This window comes from Pectinophora gossypiella, chromosome 21, assembly GCF_024362695.1.
Source record: "Pectinophora gossypiella chromosome 21, ilPecGoss1.1, whole genome shotgun sequence".
Lineage (NCBI taxonomy): Eukaryota > Metazoa > Arthropoda > Insecta > Lepidoptera > Gelechiidae > Pectinophora > Pectinophora gossypiella.
Genome location: NC_065424.1, coordinates 7,267,510 through 7,274,470, shown reverse-complemented (window position 1 = coordinate 7,274,470; position 6,961 = coordinate 7,267,510).

The following is a 6,961-nucleotide window of genomic DNA, read 5'->3' as shown; positions in this document are numbered from 1 at the left end:
GATGATTAGTTAAGCGCGTTTTTTCAATCAACATTGAATTAGCCGACTTTTCCAGTCCCGTTGCCAGGCCATCTTCTTCCAAAATTAAACACTTGTAACAATTTGCTTTTCACGGTTTCACTGGATAGTTTGATAATGGTGCGTTTATATCTCTTAATTGTTGATGCATTTCACAGATATTCAAGAGATACGCTTCCATGTCACTGAATTGTTCTAATTTCAATACAAACAGTGTTCTTAAAAGTCCAAGCCGTCTACATAGCCCTCGGTCTTCGTAGGCCGTTTTAAGGTTGGTCCACGCTTGATATCTGGTCAATGCATTTCTCACATGCGAAAAAGCCGCAGGTTGCACCATTACATATATTTTAGCGAGAGTTTTCTGCTGCTTCCGCGCATCTTGGTCTTTGGGTACACCCGCCACCGACTTTTCATAGGGTATATAAAGCGTGAGAGGACCAAGAAGAGCCAGTTCAGTTTCTACAGCGAAGGGAGCATGAAGAAGATATTTCTGTTGCATCTATAGGTAATTCAAATTAGCAATAATGTATAATGATGTGCGTGTGCACTGAGAGATCACCTCGCAAATTCGTGAATGGAATATTGTATTAGTAATATTAGAGAGAAATAAAGCAGAGAAACAAAACATTTCTATAACAAGGATATTTACTGAAGGACGATTACAACGAAAGGAATATTTAAAATAATATTTATTTCAATAAAAGAGATGCCTATTATTTCTGCTTACAAAAAAATAAAATATTTTTTTTTTAACATACAACTCCATTTATATTTCGGAAGAGTTTTGTAAATGTTATAAGTACTTGTACCACTTCTTTTTTTGTATCCAATCAATGGCTTATTATTATTTTTTAAATAGGTATCAAGACGAAATGAAAATATTTTTGATTCCAAGCTCAAATCTTTGCAATTCGTAGTTTCCGAGAACGTTTCTGATAATGGAGTACCATTACGTGGAGAAGTAGAAATATCATCCCATATTTTTTCAGATTCATGACTCCCTTGTTCGCACGTCCAGGAAATAGAACAATCGTGACGTTTATATGGTATATGTCTTATAATATGATCGTATGGACTAATCTTGGTCATAGCCCATAATGCCAATACAGAGTGTGGATCTACAATAGGCGACTTAAACTTTAATTCAGCGACAAGTTCATTTCTTCCTATAGGTGATAATTTCAGTTTCTTCTTTGGATTGTGAGAAAATTTCTGATCATGATCCATGATAGTACCCTCGCAATGAGCGATATTATCAGTAAGCCAGTTAATTACAATTTTTATTTCAGCATGGCACTCTGTGCATTGCCCATAGCATGTTATTCTGTCTCCAACCACAAGGAATCTTTGTTTTGCTCCAAATGTGCTCTCGCAATAAATGTGCCCTCGCAATAAATGTGCCCATTCATGCTTTGGTAAAACATATTTCTTTTGATACTACCAAACTGGGAGTATCTGAAAAAACTGAACACAGACCTTTTTAACATCTGTTTTTGTATTTTTCTTTTCCTGTTTTTTTTGTATTAGATAAGTTACTGCTTGTGATGTTTAATTCTCCGAGTAGATATTCTAGATGTTTGATAATAAACTCATCAACACGCAATCGGTGAGACTTACTATCGATTTTGAAAATGAGCCTTTTCATATTCTTGAAGTAGGATTCTACATTTGAAGATGTAGGTTTGTCAATTTTTGATTTGTAAAGGTTTTTCATTACATTAGACCATAATGGAAACTGGCTCATCAATCGAGATAAAACATTAATAAAACCTGGAAAATAATAAAAATTATCGTGGTTGCTGAAATCATTCTCATCACTTAATGATTATTTTTTCAGAATCAATTTTATCAGAAAACCATTGAGGAAGTTTTTGTCCAGATAATGCTGCTTTTTCCCTTGCTTTCGGGAACGATGTCTTTAAATAAGGATTTACTTGGATATTCAATTTCAGTATTGAATTGCTCACTATCTTCAATTTCAATTTTAGTATTCGTGACATGAAATGCCGGAAGCTGTTTTAGTTTCATCTTAGATTTTTCACACCTTGATGGTTCACCTTCACTGTTAATGCCGTCTCGTTGGTTCAAGCATACAATAATTAAAACTGATATAATATCCTTTGCTTTGGAATAGTCGTCGCAGTTTTTTAACTCTGTTGGATAACTGAGATTAGTGATATTTTTGAATCTGACAAATAGACTTGCCCATACAAAACACCGACCAAAAGAAAGGTACTTACAGGATTGTTGAATTTGGTTTCTTCTGACCCCGGGGTGCTCTGGAGACTGCTAGTGCACTTTCAGATTAAGTTTAAACAGCACAACTTGAATTAATATACTTTTATGTTATTTTAGAAGTTTCTTGTACAGAAACGCGCGACGGCGGTAGTCGAGTCAACTTTATTTTTCTTTTTTCGTGGCTTGGGGTGGCGGGAGTTTTTGGCGCGAACCAAAGGAGTTTTTGGAAGGGATTCATGGTCGGTGTCCTAACAAACTCAATTAGACACTGTATGTATATAAAAAAATCACCCTAATATCTGTGTGCTTAAAACACGATAACATTTTTTTAAATAACATTTTGATGAAATGGCTGGTGTCTATGCGTATGTAGCATGTATTATCGTTAATTTCTCTATCTTCTAATCTTCTGTATGACTTTTCAACATATTGAGCTGTGGAGTCATGTTTCGTGAAAGCTTTTACTGCTGCGCCAATTAATGCGGAAGAAACATCTAAGTTTACTTCATTGGGAATTGGGTTTCTTTTTCTCCAAGCTTGAAGCCACTGACAAATTGTATCCATTGTCTGGCTTTCGGACATCATTTGTGAGACTGGAACAGAACTTTTATTTTCCCGTGTCTTCAACATCAAAACATAAGAATATATGTCTAGTCACTATAATTTTATTATTTGGGCCTAAGCCTTTGAAGATGCTGCCAGTAGCATCAATTCTAAGAATTAATCTATCGAGTTCCTTAATCTTTTTGCAACAAGTCTCTGGCAACCGAGTCCAATAATAAACGTAAACGGGGAACATAGATATATGCTTTATAACTTCTTTTATGGCGAAATTTGAGTCATTATCCACAAAAATAGTAGTTGGTTTGCATTATAATACGCGCTTTGATTTTTTTCATACATAATTTGCCTTAAGCCGACCGTGGGTAAGATGGTGGTTCAATGTCATTAGTATTCATAACTTCATTTGCTAACTGATTGCGATATGCGGTTGCAGATTCTGATTTTAGCTCTTCTGACATCTCTAAACGTTTAATTGGTGATATATTTTTTTTTTGTCGGGAATATGAATACAAGTATACAAGTATTCATAGACTGAAATACAAGTATTTATATACTTAGTCGGCTATGGTACCTACTCAATTATATTCATGTCAATTATGCTTAACTTAAGGAAAACTATGTACCGATATTTTTGTCAATTAATATTATTATTATTATGAATGAATGATGCATTGATATCAGTGATAGTACACAAACAGTGAGCTATTTTATCGACAGGCCAGGAAATGATGACATTAACGGATGCTTTGCATTGTTTACCTTTGCAAGTGATTTGGTCTCCGTTTCTAATAGAATAATGTTTGAATATCAAAGAACAAGGGCTTTTCGTTGCTTTCCATTTCTGTTCACGCAATAAATGAGCCCACGAATGTTTCGGCAAACAATATTTTTGTGTAATAAGTGTTTTTAAATTTCGCATGACTTTGATTTGCTTACTTAACGGCTGTATTTTCTCCCACTGATATAAATCAATCATGAACTCGCACTTCACAGTCATAAAAGTAGATTTATCTGGTGTAGTAGCATCAGTACATTTAAGACCATCTTCTTCGTTTATTTCGGCCACATCGAAAAAGTAATCAAAATTCTTTCTTACCGAAAGATACAGTCCTTTTTCAGTAATAGGTCTAGGTAACACATTTGATTTCGGTAAACACAGGATCACTCGCAACAGGTATAATGTTAATAGATGGAAATAAATGTTTATAAGATGAAAATGCCTTTTTTACACTTGTTCCTCCAAAGAATTCACAAACTTTCTGCAAACTCTTTTTTATTTTAATCAAATGTATTTCACAAACAAATTGTTACTAGCACAAGTACTACAATAACCACATCTTGAAATCATGACACAAAACATCCACAAAAATAAATCTACCGTCATTTTAGTAATTAACTCATAAAACTGTCGGAACGTAGATATATTGTTAACCCACTATTTGCTCTTATTTTTTTAACAGGCGCTTTGTGCTTTTCTATTTAACTTGTAAAGTATCTATGTTTCCTTAATGTCTGTAGGATCTAAGTTTACGAATAACGTAGGAAGCAACTTAGAAGCAAACTTTGGAATTTGAGAATTTCAGCTATTCCGCATAGTTATTTACCCTTTGTTCTCATAATATTATATTCTCAAAATATTACATTCGCAAAATATTATATTCTCAAAATATTACCTGTACAATGAAACAGAAAATATGTAAAAAATGTAATAAATAATAATTCTTTAGTTTATTGAAATTAACGAAAAAAAAAAACAATTAACTTTCTATAGCTCCGATAAATCTTGCAAGCAATCTCCAATCGACATTTCACTGTTTAAGCATTATGAAATTATTTTATCAACTTGATCCGATTTTTCAATATCTTGTTGCCGTCGTTTTTATTGTTTGCAATGTAGTTTTTTTTTTTCATTTTAATTGTCTGTAATTCTGCTGCTTTTTAAATTTTCGATATAAAAAGAAATAAATTCGGTTTTTTTTAAAAACGATCGAGTTTATTCTTCTGTGCCTGCCTTCTAGTGCATTATTTGTTCGAAAGGAGAATGCGCAAAATGTATGGCGCTTGGTCTATCAGCGGCCAACAACAATTTTTATCTCTAGTGTACTGTCGCTACCCTACAATTAACCTCCAAAAGTTTTATATCTGTGGTATAATTATTAATGGAAATAAATACGTTTTTATTTTAGATATATTTAATTTCATTATCACAACTAATTATAATAACTAAGGCTTATTATAACTAAGGTTTAATCTTAAAACTAGGAAATAAAATAAAATGACATTTATTTAATATACATTTATTACTATTCCAAAACATAATAATAATAATAACGTATATATAGGTGTCAGCTGGGGACCTCGATACTGCTCCCTTGGATCTCTGGGCTGCTGCAGCCGCTGCTGGCCGATACCTGGTTCAGCATTCTCCATCGCCAGGGCCCTCTTGGTCAGGAAGGCAAGGAAGTCGTCCATTGTTGGATCTTGCTGGGTGTCCCTCTCAAGCTGGTACGCTCGGCTCGTGAACAAATCTAGTTTGCGGGATAGAACACACAACAATATAGCATCCCAATATTGCGTATTTGGCTCTAAGTTGGATAATGCAGCAAGTTCCTGTCTAACTGTAGCAACAAATTCCCTAAGATTGCTTGCTGTTGATTTTGTTACAGGTTTCATATCAAGGATGGTGGTAATATGTTCGTTTACAATTCTAAACTTATTGTTATACCTATTGTCCAATAGAGTAATGGCCTTATTGTAACTATCTGCCGTCAGTGGTAAGTTTTTTATTAGGTCTAGCGCCTCATCTTTCAAATAAGATCGTAAATAGTATAGCTTTTGAACAAAATCAATAGATTTGTTACTATCAATCAATGAATTGAATAAGTTGATGAAAGGCGTGTAATCCGTAAACTTTCCACTGAAAACAGGCACATCAATTGCTGGTAATTTTAATTTACATGATGGGGACGAAGCTTGCTGGTTGGAATCGCGCTCACGACGACTAATCTCATTGTTTATTATAGTGAGAATGCTATAGTACTTATTTTCGACCTCTGTTATGTCGCTTTCGAGGTTAGCATTTTTATCTAACGACAACATTATATCCTCCGCCGTTATTCGAAGCCTTGTAGACATATTTTGAGATAGCATTCCTGTTTCACGACTGTGGCAACACCTTGATACACGTAGTTTCCGCCCCTACCCGCCGTTTACCCCCACCATGTTCACCAGGCAGGTAAGGGTTTAGCTATGATGTGTCTTCATTGGCGTTTTGAATTCGCGCTGTGCACACCTGTCTTAAAGGAAACGCTGCTAGTGTTCGGTTGTTATATATAATATTACGTAGTTTCATTATATATATTCTTATTTAAATTTCTTTTTAAGTATTATATTTTGTTCTAAATGGCGGATAGTGATAGTTCGTCAAGTTATTCCGGCACTTCTGAGCAATCGGAAGAGCCGGAATCCCGTCCACGTGTCTCGGAAAGGTAGAGGAAGCGAGCCTCTAAGGATGCAGACTCTAAGCGGCGGAAAACCGAAGAAGGTAAGGCAATTGAACGCCTTACCCAACAAGTAAGTGAATTGCAAAATTTTATTTACTATTCTCATATGTATCAGGCTGATAATGAAGTGGACCCATCTGTGCCTGTCGGACAGGTGTCTTCGAAGGAGAAAGATAATGTTTTCGGCCTAGAGCTCGTTACTAATCTGAAAGATCCGAAGGTCCCTGGTACATCCTCAGAACATTTGAGTTTGCTTCAGTCCTTGCAACATTTTCAATCTAGTGATTGGAAAAATGTTAGGTACTATGATACTTTGAAATCTTACAACTCTCAGCCTGGCTTTGTTGAATTGGAGGTTAACGACGAAATTAAATCATTCGACCGCCCGGGTAGTCTTAATTCGGCGGAAAGATTTATGGCTGCATTGACACATGGTCTAATTATGCAAAATGAGGCAATGCAACAGGGCTTTTCTCAACTATTAGAGTGGTTTTCTGGCACCGACCTAGTCGATGCAAGTTCCTTATTAGAGAAAATTCAAGAAATATTTTCAGGCAACTGAAAAAAAAAAAAAAATTCTCATGATTGTTTACAAATGGTTTGTGGGCGCCGTGCCGATTTAATAGAACAAAGACGCG